General features: G+C 38.3%; 1 pseudogene; it reads right to left on the bottom strand.

The window, feature by feature from the left end:
• Positions 1 to 15857: 15857 nt before the first annotated feature.
• Positions 15858 to 16780, bottom strand: LOC149241394 (chaperone protein dnaJ 8, chloroplastic-like; annotated as a pseudogene).
• Between the last annotated feature and the right edge of the window lie 3969 nt (positions 16781 to 20749).

A 20749-nucleotide genomic window follows, 5' to 3' on the forward strand; every position in this document is an offset into this window, starting at 1 on the left:
ATTAATGGGGTCCAGTTGCTAAGTCAAATAATTGTGTTGTATTCATAAGCATGTGTGCTTGATTAAGTATTGTATTTTATGTTGTGATTTTCCTAGTTCACTTATAAACTAATGCAAAATCTCTAGCACATATTGAATGTGCAATCACACTTAAACAAAATATAAAAATTAAAAATCTATCAAATTCTAATGACAAATGGCATTCACATAGAGAATACCCTATTGGAAGTTACACTCCAACCTTCAATTATTACCCTCCCTTCTTGAATCCTCTAGCATGGATTATTCCTTCTTCAATGTGAAAACTTGCTCTAATGTTGATCTATAGATGATGTGACTATGGCCTATCCATCTCATAAACATGGAAACTTTCATGGAATTAATTAAAAAATTGTGTTCTTTGTCAAGTTCAAGGCTTCTTTTTTGACTAGGATGAATGAGTGACTTTATTTGGTCAAGACTAGTTGTTTGGTTTAGTACTTGTATTTCAAGACTGAGGATTATTCAAGAAATGCAAGAACCCTATATTTAATGGTCAACAACTAAACAACTCTATTGTGTTAAGTTAATAAATGCAGTCTAATTTTTAATGTATGTTCATAACACTTCACTCCATCATTCCTCTCCTCATTCACAATATAATTAATTGATGAACAACTGCCTGACATTGAATTTATGGCATTACTCAAACAATTGTTTTCCCAAAACGTGTGGTTGTAGCTTGATATGATGCAACATAATTGTGATCTAATGTTCTAGGAAATAAACCAACATTGATGTGATTTCTAATTTATGGGCAATGTGTAGCCTTGAGAGAAAATTTCTTAGTTTCATCTCACATACACAAGTACATTGTCATGACCAACATCATGATAAGCAAGGAAAACAAATCAAGCACCATAAGAATATCCATCTACCATCACCAAGGGCATCAAATCACATGAAAAATCTCTCTCATCAATACATCCAAGCTCATCCAACAACTACTCCAATCTATTAAATATCATACAAGCTAAGGGGTACTAGGGTCTATTATCTATAATGTGTTTATTGTTAGAAATTTCAAGCCATGTGAGCCATTTCACTTGGAGTAATCCATTCCATTCACACATTTAGAGGCTTCCATTTCATAATTTTAGCCTTCTCTTTCTGAAGATGCTTTTCATGATGTCCATATCAAGACTAGTAGGTGGCATCAAATTAAAATCTCTCCCTTTTGATTAAAAGCTACAATTGATGGAGTTGTTCGTGCACCTTCTGAATTTTCAATGATTTTGGGGTTCTACAACCATTCAAACATGAAATCAAAGAGAGAATTGCACATACAGAGGAAAATATCAAAATGTAGATATTTCTTCCAATGTACAACAAAATTCATTTGTATAGCAATGTAGAAAATATTTACCTTTCCTTCCATGACAACAACACATGAATTTGTTGTTCCCAAATCAATACCAATCAAATCACCACCAACTCCCTTTGAGTTGCAGACATTATGAAGACAACTAGTTAATATTTAAATGGCTATCTAACTAAAGCACTTTTTAAACTAAAATGTCTTGTAGAGACTATTTTCATAGAAGAAGGCCATTGATTTCACATCTCAAGAGGTGTTTAATTCTGAGCAATTCAAACTTGAAAGATATGACTTCATTTCCCCATCTTTGGATCAACGATGAATCAAATTTTAAAGACTTGATACTCTGTGTGGCCTGCAATAAATCACATTGATGCATTCTTAAGCAAAGGAGATCTCATTTTAAAACAATTTAGACCACTCCATTCACTAAATTGCATGGTACTTTTTTCATACAAAAAATTCAATATCAATACAAGATGATTAACATATTCTTGAATATTGGATTACAATCTGATATCAAGAGTTGTGTGGTGGCGATGTCATTGCTATTGTTTTTTTTTTTTTTTTGTACAGGTGTTTTAATAAATAACACTTAGTATGAGAAAAAAACTCAACTAGAAGGTGAGGATGCTCTGTTCTCTTTTATCTAGTATGGAGATATGTAAATACAAAGAAAGAGATACTCTTTGTAGACTTACCCGAGACCTGTGGCCTTTAATGTTTCTATAAAATCTTACTCCTTTGTTCTTCTCTCCAACTTGTCGCTCCTAGTTTCTGTACTCAACTAACAATGTAAACTTTGAAACGGGAACTATAAACTCAAAACGGGAACTCTGGCCCAAAAACCCAAAAAAAACCACAAAAACAGTGCTCAAAACGAAAAGTGTGTATACTGGAACAATGTTTTTTTTTTTTAGGTGTCAATTTTGCGGTTGTTTTAAAAATGGCAGTGACTACGAAATTTTCCTGCAAAATATAGCTTCAGAACGAAAGTGTTGATACTGGAATAATGCTTTTTTTTTTTAGGGTCAATTTTCATACTTTTTAAACAATGCTAATAAAACCAATTTTTTATGTCTCAAACAAAGTTAAATTTTAAGGAAAAACACATTAATGTTTCTGGTAGAATATCATTTTTCTTTCCTAAGTATAAATTTAACATGTTTTCAACCACAAAACTAAAAAAACATGACATTATGAACAAATTATATCACTGAATGAATTCAAAAGTCTTTATTTGTACACTGAATAAAACAAACATTATATCTCTAATTTGATATTGCATTGTAGATATTTAAACAATAAAATTTATCATACTTAAGACATAATCCAACAACATAAAAATGCTTCATAACTTCTCATTTAACAAAATATGGAAAACATTAATTTTATTTGAAGATACGATGCATACATCAGTTATATAAGCTATCTTAAACAATTATTCAAAATCACTCATATTTTCTTGCACACCATCAGAATTCACATCTTCAGATGAGTGACTGGATGCTGACGAAGATGTTCCATATTCTTCTCTGTCATCAACTAGTGCCCCATTTGAGTCCACATGCATGCCCAAGATTCCAGGTTTCAAAAGTCTTCTAGATCTACGACTGGTTTCAGCAGAGTCCCATGTCAACACTGTTCCTTCTGGTAACAACCTTTTCAGAATCTCTGTCGTCTTGAAGCGAAGAGTTCCTCTCTTTGTTAAATTGAAGTCATAAACAAGTATGTCAACATCCTTCAATTGTAATATGTCTGTGCAGCGGCGATTTATATTTGTACCCTTTCTTTTTCTTTTTCCACCATTTTTTTTGTCAACTACCATCTCTGGCTTATACACACCATTGAATGGGTGTGTATTTGTGGCATACCAATGTACTTCAACACCTGTAACATCCTCATTTTCTGTAAAGACCTTTATAACTTTAGCAACCCAAAATGGATAGCCATTGGGATCTCCATCTGCTAGCACTGCAATCATGCAACCCTCCTTAATATCCTGTACTGAACCCTTATAAAGGTCTTCCATGGCTTCACGTTGTGCACGAGATCTTTTGGAACCTATATACATCTCTCTTTCCTTTGCCTGTGAAGAATTAATAATACCTTGAGATTGTTGCTGTTCAACAATGTTTACTTCCTCATGTTCATTCGACACATTTTGTGGCCAAATAAATGGATTTTTCAAAGGTATATCTTCATTTATTGTTGTCGAAACGAGATCACTTTGATTATTGAAAAACGACTCCCACCAAACTGAATCAGCAATGTCAAAGTACTCATATGTATATCTAATACATTTTTTAATTTCTTCCAGGCAATCAGAATAATTTATAGCCCTGTTCTGTCTACGTGCATTCTGAACTTCACCAACTGATTGTAATAACAATATTTTTGATGCAAATATTGGATGATCTGGAATGAACTTCAAAAATTGCAATCCTGATGACGGTGCCCACTCTGTAGTAGTTGAATACTTCTTGCCCCATATTAGTGTTTTCCCATCAATTTTTTTGATACGAAATTGATGTTGGAAGCTAATGTCATTAAGTTGTTCAATGCATTTCCCCTCACCATATGATCCCAGAATAAACCTTCGCATGTCAACAGTTTCTTCCAACACTTCAAAAGCAGGCTCTGGCATGTATGATTTCTTAATACATTCAATTAGTGATGGCAAGCTCCCAACTTCCTTCCTCCTCAATGTGACTGAAAAACGACTGAACATCTGATCAATATGGTCATGAGTGTGCCCAACAAGAAGGAAAACAACCTTTACCTTTTGAAAAATTCTCAATTCAACAAGCATGTTCAGATACCCAAAAATAACCTGATTTTTGTTTTCACGGCAAGTGTTGTCCAATTGTAGATACAAAACTTCAGGAAGATTACCAGACCAATGAGAAATCACATCATGAATTATGGTTATGGTCAGATTTGCATCATTATGAATATTTGGAGCTGTGAAGTACACCCTTGGCAACATTTTCCCATTGAAGACCATACAACCGACCAAGTGAAACTGAATAAAATTTTCCTCTTGTAGATTTTTGGGTGTGCGAACAAAATGTGGTAAAAGTGTTTTCTTCTGGTCCATACCATCAATTATCAAACCCAAATATTTATTTGGATTATCATAACACTTCTTTCGATGCTTGTACAACTTCTTCCTTTCATTTGTTTGTTGTTCGCGATGCTCCTGAAGTTCTTTGACAATTAAATCTACACAACATAAAAGAAATTCATTAAGAAATATGTTTTCATAGTTGATGACTATACAATTTTAAAAGTAAAAGTTATGAACACTTACCTCTTTCTGAGCCTTCACATTTGTCCCTTTTTGATTTAAGAGAAGCACATGTACTGCAAATCCCCATCCTTGTCTTCTTAGGAATACGAACATTATTGAATTCTTTCTTCCATATCTTCACAAAATATTGATATGTAATAAAGTGGCCCTGTCCCTCAGCACTTTCTGCATATTCTTTGTATAAGTTGTAGATTTCTCGTCTTGAAAAAATATCTGGAATATGTATTGTCTCTCTATTTGGCATACACTCTCCATGCTTTGAAAATAAATCTTTCATCCATGACATTGCAGTATTTGATAATGGCCCAAACTGTCTTTTATAACGTACTTCTGAATAAAATGTGGGATCCTTTTCCAAATTTTCTTGAATTCTCGAGAGACGAAAATTCCCAATTGAATGAAACATTTTGAAAGCTTTTCTACACAATAAAAAATTCCTAATATGATAATCATAACCTGACTATGTAGATTGCATGCAGCCAACTAAATATGAGTTTTGCATGCTTTTATTCATTGACAAATATCTCTTCCTGCTTTCTAATGCAAATGTGAAATCCATACGTTTCAAGCAATTTTTTTGGCAACATTCACTTGAAATGAGAGCGTTGATAGAACTTCTTCTCGTCAGATATTCTGCTCTACCCCTTGTATAACTAGAATAGCTTGCATCGATACGAAAAGGTCTGCTCCTACTCCTCGATACAATATTTCTTGGCAACATCTCCATCATTGGATCATCATTTTTATAAGGATTTTCATCATTATTAAGAGGAATGTTATCCACACTATGATCTGCTCTGATTTTCAAATTTTGACTGAGAGGATACCCTTCATCTTCCCCTTCTTCAGTGCTACTATCATAGTCCTTAGAATTCAGACTAAATGGAAAATCTGACTCGATGTTTAATGGATATTCTTCCTCATGTACATTGTCAGTGCTACTCTCATAGTCCATAGAATTAGGACTATGTTGAAAATGTGGCTGTTTACTTATTGAAGATGCTACATCCTGTCCTTTGTCACTGCTACCTTTATACTGATTAGAATTAGGGCTAACTGCATCATCCCGTTCTTCATCACTGTTGCTCTCATAGTCCTTAGAATCAGAACTAAGAGGACATTGTGATACTCCAATGTTTTGAAAATCATCATCCCGCGCTTCATCACCGCTGCTCTCATAGTCCTTAGAATAAGGACTAAGAGGACATTGTGATACTCCAATCTTTTGAAAATCATCATCCCGCGCTTCATCACCGCTGCTCTCATAGTCCTTAGAATCAGGACTAAGAGGACATTGTGATACTCCAATCTTTTGAAAATCATCATCCCGCGCTTCATCACCGCTGCTCTCATAGTCCTTAGAATCAGGACTAAGAGGACATTGTGATACTCCAATCTTTTGAAAATCATCATCCCGCGCTTCATCACCGCTGCTCTCATAGTCCTTAGAATTAGGACTAAGAGGACATTGTGATACTCCAATCTTTTGAAAATCATCATCCTGCGCTTCATCACCGCTGCTCTCATAGTCCTTAGAATCAGGACTAACTGGACACTTTGACACTCCATACTTTTGAAATTCATCATCATGCTCTTCATCACTGCTGCTCTCATAGTCCTTAGAATTAGGACTAAGTGGACACTTTGACACTCCATTTTTTTGAAATTCATTATCACATTCATCATCACTGCTGCTCTCATAGTCCTTAGAATTAGGACTAAGTGGACACTTTGACACTCCATTATTTTGAAATTCGCCATCATGCACGTCAAAACTGCTGCTCTCATAGTCTTCAGAATTAGGACTAAGTGGACATCGTGACCCTCCATTCTTTTGAACTTCACCATCACATTCTTCAAAACTGCTACTCTCATAGTCCTCAGAATTAGGACTAAGTGGACATTGTGACACCCCATTCTTTTGAACTTCACCATCATGCTCCTCATCACCGCTGCTTTCATAGTCCTTAGAATTTGGACTAAGTGGAATCTGTGACTCTTTATTAATTTGAAATTCTCCATCCCCTCTTTCATCAGTGCTGCTCTCGTAGTCTTTAGAATCGAGACTAAGTGGAAGAATTGACTTTCTATTCATAGTGGAAGAATTCCCGCTATATTCATCAATATGAATAGAGTTGTTACGCGATGAAGATGTTGATGGTGTATAAACCGAAACTTCACCATCAGAGCAATCCATCACTTTCAAATAGAAAATGTTGAATGATACAAATGGAGTCTCCTAAGAATATTATATAGCTTAAAGAATGAAATATTCCCTCCAAAGTTATTCCCTCCAAAAATTTTCGCGAAAATATTTCCCTCCAAAAGTTTGTTAGATTTATTTACCTTTATTATTTTATTCTACAATTGATTGAAAAATGTAAACTAATTTATTTTTATGAAATAAATCACTAAAATTCAAATTGTAAATCACAACTTGTACATTAATTATTCTAATAGTTAAAGTATATAATATTTACTTAACAATTATTTTTTTGTAATTTTTATAATATATTCTCAAACAAATTAATCCCACATTCAATCCGTTGTAAAACAACTCTACAATATTCTCTCTATAATAATGTAAAACAAACTATCCCACATTAATCGTATGGAAAAACATCTTCGTAATTTCACTTATATAATAAATTTCGCTATCACTATTACTCGCCTCACATCTAGGTTTTCTGAAGTCCTTGAAAGACTCGTGAATTTGTGGAGCAGCGATATTGCTATCAACAATATATACAACAAAGAATTGTCGCAATTGAAAGGTAAGTTCAATTATTTTTTCGAAATTTTCATATTAAATTACTTTAATGAAGAATATTTTTTTTTTAAATTAAAAAATTTTCCAAGCCAAATTTTAATATTGCTATCTACCCACCCGCCTGCCACACCTCCCCCCTTCTCCAACCCCTGCCCCCCTAACTCCCTCCCCCCCCCCCCCCATATTTTTTTTTTAAATTAAAAAATTTTCCAAGCCCACCCCACCCCGGGCCCACCCGGCACCCGCCCCCACCCCGGCCCCCCTGCCCATCCCACCCGCCCCTCCCCCCTCCCCGGCCCCTCCCCGGCACCCCCGCCTACCCCGCCCCCACCCGGCGCACGACCCAACCCCGCCCGCCCCTCCCCCTCCCCAGCACCCCCGCCCCCCACTCCCCCACCGGCGCACAGCCCCACCCCGCCCCCGCCCCCTCCCCGGCACCCCTGCCCGCCCCTCCTCCACTGGGCGCACGGCCCACCCGGCGCCCGCCCCCGCCCCTCCCCGGCACCCCTGCCCGCCCCTCCTCCACTGGGCGCACGGCCCACCGGCGCCCGCCCCCGCCCCGGCCCACCGGGCCGGCCCACCCCCCCCGCCCCCTCCCCCCCCCCCCGCCCGGGCCGCCCCACCCCTCCCGCGCCCCCTCCCCGGCCCCGCCCCACCCTCCCGCCCCTCCCCCTCCCGCGCCCCTCCCGGCCCCGCCGCCCACCCCGCCCGCCCCTCCCCCTCCCCGCCCCCTCCCCGGCCCGCCGCCCACCTCGCCCGCCCCTCCGCCGCGCAGCGCCACCCCGGGCCGCCCCGCCCGAGGGGCGGAGTGTTGATTTCGGGAATCGACGCTCCGCCCTCGGGCGGGGCGGGGCGGCCGGGGGTGGCGCTGCGCGGGCGCCGCCGGGGGGCGGGGGCGGGCGGGGCTGGGGAGGGGGCGGGGGAGGGGGAGGGGCGGGCAGGGTGGGCGGAGGGGGCGGGCGAGGTGGGCGGCGGGGCTGGGGAGGGGGCGGGGGAGGGGGAGGGGCAGGCGGGGGTGGGCGGCGGGGCCGGGGAGGGGGGCGGGAGGGGGAGGGGCGGGAGGGGTGGGGCGGCTCGGGCGGGGGTGGCCAGGCGGGGGAGGGAGGGGGAGGGGGGTGGGGGAGGGGGAGGGCGGGGGAGGGAGGCGGAGGGGGAGGGGGGGTGGGGCAGCCGGGCGGGGGGGGGCGGTGGGGGGGAGGGGGCGGGGGGTGGCGGGCGGGGGAGGGAGGGGGAGGGGGAGGGGGGGGGCCGGGCGGGGGAGGGAGGGGGAGGGGGAGGGGGGTGGGGCAGCCGGGGGGGGGGGGGGGGGGGGGGGGGGCGGTGGGGGGGAGGGGGCGGCCCGGGCGGGGGGTGCGGGCGGGGGAGGGAGGGGGAGGGGGAGGGGGGGGGGCGGCGGCCGGGCGGGGGGGGGCGGCGGGGGAGGGAGGGGGAGGGGGAGGGGTGTGGGGCGGCCCGGGCGGAGGTGGCCGGGCGGGGGAGGGAGGGGGAGGGGGAGGGGGAGGGGGGTGGGGTGGCCCGGGCGGGGGGGGGGGGTCCGGGGGGGGGGAGGGGGCGGCCCGGGCGGGGGTGGCCAGCCGGGGGAGGGAGGGGGGGGGGGGGGACGGGGGGGGGGGGCGGCCGGGGGGGGGGGGGGCGGCCGGGGGAGGGAGGGGGAGGGGGAGGGGGAGGGGGATGGGGCGGCCGGGCGGGGGTGGCTGGGCGGGGGAGGGAGGGGGAGGGGGAGGGGGGTGGGGCGGGCCCGGGCGGGGGGGGGCGGCTGGCGGGGGAGGGGGGTGGGGCGACCCGGGCGGGGGGTGGAGGGGGCGGCCCGGGTGGGGGGGGGCTGGCCCGGCCGGGGGAGGGAGGGAGGGGGGGGGGTGGGCGACCCGGGCCGGGGGAGGGAGGAGAAGGAGGGGGGGGGGGGGGCGGCCCGGGGGGGGGGGGGGCGGGGGGAGGGGGGGGAAGGGGGCGGGGCGGCCCGGGGGGCGGGAGGGGGAGGGGGGTGTGGCGGGCCGGGCGAGGGGGGGGGGGCCGGGGCGGCTCGGGGGCCGGAGGGGGAGGGGGGCGGGGCGGCCGGGTGGGGGGCCTGGGGGTGGGCTGGGGGGTGGGTCGGGGGAGGGGGAGGGCAATTTTGATTATACAAATAAAAAATTTATGGTATATTTTTGTTGTTAATTTAAGTTAATATGTTTTTTTATTTACTAATTTATGTGTTTTTTTTTAGGAAAATGGCATCAAGGAAAATTTCTGTGAATCTTTCTAGACCAAGGAATCTTAAAGGTGTATCTTCAAAAAACATTGGTGAATGGACTCCACCTGAGCTCATACCTGCAAATATTTCAAGTGCTTTAAGTGATAAGAAGCTAATCTCAGATTGGAAAAGTTCAAAAGAGGTGAAATTTCCATCAAGAGCCTGGTATGTGAAAGAAAGAGAGAGCACCACTGTGAATATATATCTATACATTGATACACGCAATAATAATGAAAATTTGGAGGTGATGGGAAAAGTCATAGGTATGTGTTCGGTACCAAACACTGAAGTTGTTTACGTACTTACAAAAGCTGCCAAGTCACATGAAAGGATTAAATACTGACTATCATATTCATTATATGATAGGAGAGAGGTATCTACAAAGTTGTGTAAACAAATCGTAAATGATATGACACAAAACACGGTAAGTATTGTTATTTGTATTTTTATTTTGCGTTTTGAAAATGTCTCGCTATATTTTTTAACTTTGATTATATTAACATATGATATTTTGTTTGGCAGAATTTTGTTGAAAGCTGTTCAATTATGTTGGGAGGCATTCATTACATAGAGCATGATATCATGAAAGTTGTCAGCCATTTTTACTCAGTGTCAGAAGAAGATATGCAAAACATGGAAAATGTAGTAATTGATGATGCTACAAAACTACATCCAAAGAATCAGAAAAAAAGGCCTCTGGTGGATAAATCTAGCAAGGGTAAACAAGTTACTTTTGAGGACGATGAAGTTGAAATTGACAATGAAGCATATGTTGCCATTACTGAAGATGACATTGAAATTGCGGAAGGTCGTAAAAGACCAAAAGTAACAATGCCAAGAATAGATCTCTTGAGAATGTTAAGACGAAAAAAAGTAGAGTTGAAGATCTTGAAGTAGTCATTACCAGCAGTCAAGAACCTAGTGAAACTTCAAAAGAAAGCAGAGAAATCATTACACCAGGAGCTGATTTAGGTGATGGCATTATCAAAACAAAACAAAATGCCATTCGACAGAATTTGACAAAGAGAAACTTAGTTGATGGTGGTCGTACATTTCAGTTAAATGTCAGACAAACCTATAAGGCAAGTGAAGGACAATGCCAATATCAAGTCAGAAAGCCACATCATCTGCATGTTCACAACTTGAAGACATTGATGAGGTACAATCCATATGCTCATGTGGTTAGTTATGTGCTTCTTGTTGATCCACTTCAAGTTCCGAACAAAGAAGCATTTGATAAGTCAAAATGTTTTGAATACAATTATTATGTGCTTGGGGGGAACCATTCTGTTGAAGCTCAAAGACAATTGATGGAGGAATATCCTAATAACCCATGTTTTGAAACAATGAAATGTATCATTTATGCTGGTTTAAATGAAACAGAAGCAAAGTTAGTGGCATGGGATCATAATTCAGATAATGAATATAGGATGTCTATGACTTTGATCCAAAAGGTTAGATTTATTCATAGTGAATTCCTAGAAAAATGTGGTGGGGATAAGATCAATATTACTGCAGATTTCTGAAAGGAATGTTGTATGGAAATAGGCTATCAAATTGAAGATAAAGGCAATTCAAAAAGTGGAAAAGACAACAGATCTAGCGATTTATTCAGAGGTGTTGATAACATTTTCCAATTGGCATTTAGAACTGGAGATATTTGGAATTTGATTGATGACATTTTTAGCATGTGGGAAGACATTTGCATTAAAAACCAGAGGGTCAGAAAGTCTAAGCCATTGATATGTAGCAACAATAAATCAGCGCCTGAACTGAAGCAACTTCCAGACGATATGACCATCACGCCTTGGAGGGCGATGCAAGGAGTGAAAGATGAAATAATTGTCAAAACAATATTATCTCGTGTGAAGTCGGGGGAATTATCATTGGAAGAAATGTCTGAAGAATTTCAAAAGTAAGTTTGCTGAATTATTTTTACTTATTTCCAGGATTATAGTTATCTTTTAAATAAAACATGTTGTTATTGGTAGTATTTGTTATACATATCAGTATATTAACTTTTTCTTACTTTATCTATGTAGTCACAAAGTTTACATGAAAATTCAGGAACAAATGGTTAAATTGTTGAATGAAGATAGTTGGGATGATGTTGTACGCAACTATCCAGATTCAAGTTCTACGTCAACATTGAAAGCTTTTTATCTTGCATTTAAAAAGATAACTTGATTTATACATTCAGTTTTAATCATCTGTGTACTATTTTTAATTTAAAAATTACACATACATTTGTTTGTTTGGTAAAAGATGAAGAAAGAAGATAATGGAGCACCAGACAGTTTCAAGACTTTTATTGAAAAAATAAAGATTGAAAGACTGAGAAAGCAACGCATTAAGAATGTTGAACTTGATCCAACTCTTAATCATTTCATTTGGAATGGGCTAGACACTATTCAATATCAAGTAATACAAGGCGACTGTGAAGACATTGCGAAACTCGTACCAAAAAGGGATTATGCCCTGGTTATTGCAGATATTCCCCATGGTTTCAATATTCCAAACATTTGCTATGATATTGACCCTTATACTTATCAAGCTTTTAATAAAGTGGTGGCGGGATTTAAGGAAGTGACGTCATCACCATTATGGAGATTTGTGACATTTCATTCAGACACACAGTTGGCAATGTTATTGTCAAGCTTCAAGGGGAAAACAAATTCAAGGATGCAGCTTACATGGTAAGATGTTTAAAGGTATATTTGATTAATGTTGAAAAATTAATTTATGTACAAGTTAATTGAACTTTTACTATTTTATGCTACAGGCAAAAGTCAAATCTTCTTGACAATGAAGATCAACAATTTATAAATGACTGTGAGTTCATTCATATTGATAGTTGGGCAAAAGATGATAGCCATATGTCTATGATTTTTAATCGAGTGGACAAAAAGAGTCATAGCCAAATACTGACTTATGATGCTGTTGTGAGAAAACTAACATATGAAGACAAAGAAATGAAAGGAGAGATAGTTAACATTTATCAGAAACCACAATTATTGATTAACTATCTTATAGACATATGTTCAAATGAAGGAGATTGGGTTCTAGATTTATTTTCTGGCTCAGGTACGTTTTGCCACATGGAATTGAATTTCAATATGTTCTTTTTTTTAATTAATATGTCATTGTACTAATTTACTTCATTATTTTTTTGTGCTTGATAATTAGGTACAACACTAGCATGCTGCCTTCAAAAAGGAAGAAATTGCATTGCAATTGAGAAAGATCCATTACAATGCAATTTCATTCAGCAAAGAATTAATGCTCTTCAATTTCTTCCAGATGTAATGCAAGAAATTGGGTTGAAGAAAGGGGACTTTAGTGAATCACGTGTGGCAAAAAAGGCAAAGGAACCCCAACCACCATTACATGGAATGTATGGAAAGACATATATTGGGGGATTTGCAGACATGAAAGACCCATTAGAAGAAGAAAATGAGCAAAATGAGCAAAATGAAACAGAAAATATTGTGGAAGAGGACAATGATGAAACTCTAGAGGACGAAGAGTTTGGATTACGTGACATTCTTGATTAAATTTAAGTTATGCTTGTAACTCAAGCTTTGCAATGTTTTGACTTTGACATTTTATGAGAAGAATAAACACTCAATTAGGGTTGTTATACATTCAATATTGGTAATATGTGATTTTTGCATTGATTTTTAAGTTAATCATTATTTTTTGAAAAAAAAAGTAGTTATTATTATCTTTTTGACATGAAATTCATAAAAAAACTATTATTTGACCATTTTTAGTTAATATTTTTGTATAAAAATTGTGATTTTGACATGTTAATTCTAGCAAAAAATTATCAAAACGTTTAGTTTTTTTGTTATATTTATGTTAAAAATGGTTATTTTTTATGTCCATTGTTAAAAAATGTTGTTTTTTAGAAACAATTATTTCATGTGGATTGAAAAATTAATTAAGGATGTCTAAATATGTAGATTATCTAAAATTCAAACTATCGACTTTCTAATTTAAAAACGCAAAACAATAAAAACCCCACTAAAAAAAAAAAAAATTAAGATAGAGAACAAGAAAATATGAATACAATGACGACTTCAAAAACTATCAAATTTAGAAAATAATTTTTTACATTTCACACACTAGAAAATTTAAAGTCAAAAATAGGTCTTTTAAAAAAAGGGTGTGATGCAGAATACTCACTTTTTAAAATCAGGATGAAAATCACTACCATTCACTACCATTCTAAAACTTAATGCACATGAAAAAAATTAAAGTTCCAAAAACCATGTTCTTAAAAAAACATGTGTATTCTGCATCAACACTTTTGAAAATCGGGTCATTTTTTTGCCACCTCTACAAAACGGGTAACAGTATCAGTTCCCGTTTCAAAGTTTACATTGTTAACTATGGAAAAAATACATTGACATAGAATGAAACCCCCACTCCTCATGTGACTTGGTATTTAACATAGCCCAATAACCATCTAAGGGTAAGGTTTTGACTTTCTTAACTCTTAACTAGAGTTCTAGTTTTGGACCTTTTAAAATCTTCTTCAAAGTCCACATGTGACTAAGCTCCATATGCATGAGTAACGAGGGCTAACATGACATCCTCTTGTACCATGGTGGTCAACATGGTAGATCAACTTGAGGGAGGCATAACTTTTGCATACAAGTTCCAATTGATGTGATTCTTACATTGTTGGAAAGGTCTACGGGTATAGATCAAAATTAAGGGATCTAAGCTAAAGAAAATAAATTTCTGACCAGCAAAAAAAAAAAAAAATGTCGTTTCATGCCTCAAAATGGCTTAATATGGTTTCAAACCCTAATTTTCAAACTCAAACCTATCGTTAAAATGACCCTAAAAGCTTATTCCTCCATTCTTTTCCATTTTGAAAGCATGAATATAAAAGACAAATAATATAATGACCCAATCCAAATCATTTAATAATCAGATTCTGACAATATGCCCTTAATTGCATTTTTCACTCAAACCCCATCCAAAAAAAAATTGTATTCAATAAATTTCCACTAAATCTTTATATCATTAATGAATGATAAAAAACACAATGAATGAATTCCCACTATTTTTGAAAGACTATAGTCACAAGGCTTTAAATCCACTCTAAAGGTTGATATGAATCCTTTTGAAACTCCTCAACACCTTGCCATATGTTAGCCATTATTGTCCTCTACATCTCTTATTGGACACTCTCCCCCTCTACATAGTTGGACACTTCACCCACTTCAATTTCCCTCTTCAAGTTTGTTGTTGTCGAACAATTCAGATCTGGCATCAATGCTCTATTGAATGGCTCCATTATTAAAGTCTAAAGCATAATTTGTCATCCCCACAAAATTGCTAGGGTAATTATTTATAAGCAAATAATTCATTTGGTTGAGTAATTATTGCTAGGGTAATTATTTATAAAGCAAATAATTCAAAATAACTAAAATTTATTATATCTCAATTAATGTTTGGAAACAATATATACAGGGACATATATATTGGATAGAGACAAAACCTTTGGTGTAATAAACTAAATCAAGATTAACATTATCTCTTTTTTACAAATAAACACAATGATTTCCAATAGTTCCAACCAATCTTCTCTCAATAATGTTTGTGAAGGACAATAAACCATGGAAAAGTACAAAATGGAATTAAAATACAACATTCATCTCAATGACCCAAGATCTCTTACTCAAAATAATGATTTCCATCAATTGAGTGGCATTGTAATTACAAATATAGTTAGGAGCTCTTCCTTTAAGAGCAAATCCCCATAATCTTCCCATGGTCCATAGAGAGAGATCTCACAAGTGTGTACCAGTAGTTGAGATGAAAATAAACACAACATATGTACAAGATAATAAAAATCAGGAGCAAAGAAGATGACTTATTAAGATCTCAACAAGATGTTGTATCAGCTAGATCCTGAAGTCTTTTTTGTACTGGGAGGTAATGTAAAAGGAATAAAATTAGTTATACAAGTAGAAGATTATATTGTATGTAAAAGAGAATATTATATTGTATTTACAAGAGGTGAATGAAGCAACTCTATGGGCTTGATAAGGCAACTATTATCTCATCAAAAGCAAGAATTTCATAGGTTGCTCATAAACGAGGATGAATGTTGGAGAAGCAATAATTGTATGCAAGGAAAAAGGACATGGGTACTTAGTCTCTTATGAAGCTATGATAAGGCATACATTTTAGTATGGGACGAATAATTAAAGGGTGCCATCTCCTTCCCATCCCATCCACTCTTCCCAAGAATCGTCACCTACTCCCATCATCAGGTCCTCCACATTGTAATCAACTGAGTCGTTTTGATGTTTTTCTTTCTCCAAACTAGAAATTATAGTCTACTCATTCATCAAGAAAAAAAAAATCAAAACCATGGGCATGCATAATAGTATGTTATAAACTAAAAGACAAATTATTCATAGGAAAGCAAGTTACCTCATAGGCATAATTGATCTTCAAAACCATGGGCATGCATAACAGTCCCATGTTATAAATTGAAAGACAAATTATTCATAGGCAAGCAAGTTACCTCATAGGCATGATTGATCTTGTTTAATTGAACCCCACAGTTATTTCCTTTGCAAACATCTGGATGATACTGTAACCAGATGATATCAACATATGAGTTCAATATGATTTTTATCTTTTAAAAACTACTAAAAATGAAAATGGATCACAAATATTTCTTTTTGTGATCAGGGGTATAGTCAGAACATATTTTTTCTTACAAACTTGCTTAAACATAGAGCCTAACATTTCTAATTTCCATCTCTAAACCATAGCACACTCTTTTGCTTCAGAAATGGAATACTTGTTATTGAAACTATCTGAGATTGAAAGTAGAGGAATTGGTTTCAAGTGGGTACTTCCATACCTGCAATGCAAGGCGATGGTAGGATCTCTTCACATCTTTCTCAGTAGCCCCGAGGCTCAATATTAGTGCCTCATATTCCTCTTTCATCCCACGAAAGAAACAAAGGCCATCACAATTACCTTTCCACTACCTCCAAAATTCTTATTTTGCCCATTCTTTCTTCTTAAGAATGAATTACTGTTAGCACCCACAAACCTTCCAACTTTGGCAGCCATGATCTCTTAAAAAAATAGTCCACTAACCCACAAATAAAGATTTGAGCCCAACTCGAAACCGGATCCAACCCTGCAGATCCCAAATGGGTGTAACGATATCCATTTACTACATTCCATAAAAACCCAACCATATAGCAAGTATTATTGCAAGTATTTATATCAGGGCACAAGGGAAAATTAAGATGAGGGGCCTGTAAGAAAAGAAGCGAAACAAGAGCTCAATTGAAGAAAAACAGAGACCTTTTACGATAATAACACTCAATTAATTAAGTTAACGATGTCTATTAGTATTGGCAGTTAGGGAGGATTAGGTAGGATGATTAAGTTACAAAATAAAACGCATGTACTCTAATAAATGATATATTTCACCCTCTCTCTCATGTGTATTTTATTTTCTAACAAGATATTGCAACAACCCATCCTCTTCCTGTGAAGACTGAGAAGAGAGATGAAGTTGGTAATAAAAGATGACAAATTCAAATTTCATGGACCCAAAAATAAAATAAAAGATGAAGTTAAAAAATTAATTGATTCATGCTTTTATTAGGATAAAATGTAGCTTCTGGTGATAATCCCATGTCTATTAGTGGCAATGGGTTTGATGATTGATCATGTTGATCAGTTATTTGTAGTAGGCCAATGGCCCAATAGTTTGTCGCATTGTTTTTGGACTCTAGAGGCCATTTAAAGCCTCACTGGTTACGTATTTTGTTAATTATATGTATTGCACTTGGTGCCATTTTGATATATGCACCCTTACATGGTATATAGATGAACAAAATTTGTATATTTTGTCTCTAATGGTTTGGAATCATGGTTTGAAATCTTAAAAATAAATTTTATCATTTAAGATCAATCATTTTGTGTATTTTTTTCATTTTGGTTCATTGAATTTGGTTCAATTGGTTTTATCTGGTTTCGGTTCAAACCCTGGTTTGATAGGTGGCCTAGTTCAAAACTCGGTTCCTATTTTTAAAACTATGTTGCACATGGCCCATGATGTACTGTAAAATGGTAGTAGAAAAATTATTTTGAAATATAATTAAAAGAAACCAAATTATTAACAGGATAATAATATCATTCTAGTAAAAATTACACTAGATACATCAATTTTATGGTGGCAAAGTCAACACTATGAAATGCTTTTCATCAGCTATACTGGCATAAAATTGGAACCTTTTCCTGTGGTTGATTTTGTATTCAAATTTGATGAACATGATTGCCCTTTTCCTTTTTGAATATGAAAATGAAAGATGTTAAGATTGTGCTACAATTACATTGTAGTATTGTATTGTAGTTTTAATGGTATTTTTTGTTATTTACTATTATGGTAGAGTAACTCTATAGATTGAAAACTTGGGAAATGTTAAGCGTATGTTTTCTCAGTCTTTCTGTTGTTTCTAAGTGTAGGAAATTACTGTTAATTATTTTTTGGGACCAAGATATATCAGGAGATGCACTTGAAGAATTCAGAAGTGAGGTATTATCATTGTGTTCTTGGAAAATAATGTGTGATTATAGTTGTGTTCTTTAACCTTAGAAAAAATATGTGAGTTTCATTTATCTCTTCTCCATTCCTTGTTTTCTAGATATTGTCCTCTTTATTTTCACTTGATTTGTTACTTTTTTTTGCATATACTTGCAACTTGGGTAGGGAGAGAATTCTTATTTCTATTGAATATTATTGAAAGAATGAATTAGAAGGTTGGATGAAAAATTGGCGCACATATACCTGCTTTTAGTCTATAGCATTACTTGCTTTCATTATGGATAGATAATTTTTGCTAATTGTATCTATTTATGTTGTTATTGCAAATATAGACTCCAAATTTCCCTTTTTTTTCTTGGATTATTCATTGTTCAAGTAAATTGTGTAAACATTTTACCAATGTTTAGTGGCATTTGTTTAGTGCAAAAAATTTGGGATTTAGTCTTATCTAACATTTTTAACTAACCTGTACCAATTATAAAACTTCAATGGAAAAATGTATGATGTGTTTTGAAAGAGAAATGTTGTTTTCCTACAATGTTGTATAACTACCACCTGTAATACTTTATGCATCAAACATGCCACTTTATTTTTCATTTTCATTGCTTATCATAGGATATATTAAATCATGCAAAGTGTTATATGTCTATTTAACTGGTTTTCAAATTTGGAACACGACTTGAGTTTCTTTATAATAAATGTTTGAATGACATGCAAAAGCATTTGATGTAACCTTAATCATTGTTAACAGATAATTCCATGTAGCTATGGTTTTCCTGTTTAATAAATTTAACTTTGTTGTGTGACAATTGAAATATGATGATGAATAGTATGTGATATTTTCCTGCACTTCTTTGTAACGAGTCAAAATTTAGAAACACCCAGCAAAGGATTTTTCCTACACATAGGAGATTGCCAAGACAAGTTTTTTCATAATAGCTTAATATATATATACTGAGAGAGAGAGTTTTCACTTCTGTTCCAACAACAATTTATTTGAGGCAAAATAGAAATATCCACTATCAAACATTGATGCCCACAACCAATTGAACAAAAATTTGCAAATACAAACTAAGACACACAATAGGAAAATAGAGCATGTTTGTGAAAAATAAACCCATACACATTTCGACAAGAAGAGAAGACATAGAAAATCAGACATGTAACTTGCACGATGAAATCAAGTTGTTCATATTCGCTTCATATTTTTGTTGGCTTGAGGGGCTCAAACCCAAGTTTAGAGTTAGCTATGCTAACCAGCAAAACCCTGTATCACCGGCCCTTTCGGTAATGATCTACTCGCGCAGACCGCAGTCTCACTCGAGGCGATATTGTGGGATGCTGGAACCAGGTTTCCACATCCAGAAGGATTATGGACTATGGCTCTCAACTTAGTCTGGCTCACCTACATATCTATTGCTATACACGATCTTAATTAATATTATACCAAACCCGATCTATTCATATAAAAAGACTATTTCGCAGATCTAAAACTCTATCTACTATGCAAAAATCAAGGGATCTTAACTGTAATTAACTGTAACAACATTCATATACTAATTTTGATCTTATATTTTTCTGCTCAACACAAAAGTAAACAGTAATTTCATAAAGTAAAGTACAAAACATAAGTACATAGATCTGCCTTCAAAATCTTCTTTATTATCTTCAGATCTTCACAATTACAATCCTTCTTACCCTGCACACATAACTGCAGCGGCTTGCGCACATAGCTGCAGACTTACCAAGGTCTCCGCGCACACAACTGCAGGAGCCTTCCCCTTTGCTCTAACACATAAATATATGACAATTACAGACCCAAAAACACGATTAATTGATGATCTTTCACTTACTATGACAATCCTTTATATATCTTTTTCTCTTATAATACCATGGTCCGCAAACCATGGGTGGAGCTCAAAATCATACAAATTGATCCCATCCTTTTACAAAATAAGGGGCTTTAACCCACCCTAAAGCCCCTATGACTCCTAAAATACTGCGCGAAGTGTGCTCCGCTCCTCAAAATGCGGGCTCCTTACAAAAGTTTGACCCAGGGGATCCTACCCAGTAGTTCCCCAACACAAAGATGTGACTCGTCTCGATTCACATAGTTGGTATGTCTTGAATCTTCGCTTTGAGACTGTTGTATGAATTCTTCAAAGATTGAAGTGTCTCTTTCCCTATCAAATCAACTGTAGCAACCCCAACGGTCATATTCTGGATGAACTGCAGCAGACCCTTCCCTGCAACGCGATTACTCCATCTTCGTCGTATCTTCCTCCATCTGCGTCATCCTCTTGAATACCATGCAACACTTCCTCCTCGACCGAGTCCTTCTTTAGCATAGTAGTTTAAAGTCTCGTGCTTCCTTCCAACAACCTTTAGCACTAAGACTTTTCTTCGTTCATATAGTCATTGCAAAGTTCGAGGGACAGAATCGTCTCTAGATTTTTAACCTACTACCATTTACTCACCCA

The sequence above is a fragment of the Pinus tabuliformis genome, chromosome 8, assembly GCF_031772625.1.
Source record: "Pinus tabuliformis cultivar Carrire ecotype Pingquan chromosome 8, CPIR1, whole genome shotgun sequence".
Taxonomy (NCBI): domain Eukaryota; kingdom Viridiplantae; phylum Streptophyta; class Pinopsida; order Pinales; family Pinaceae; genus Pinus; species Pinus tabuliformis.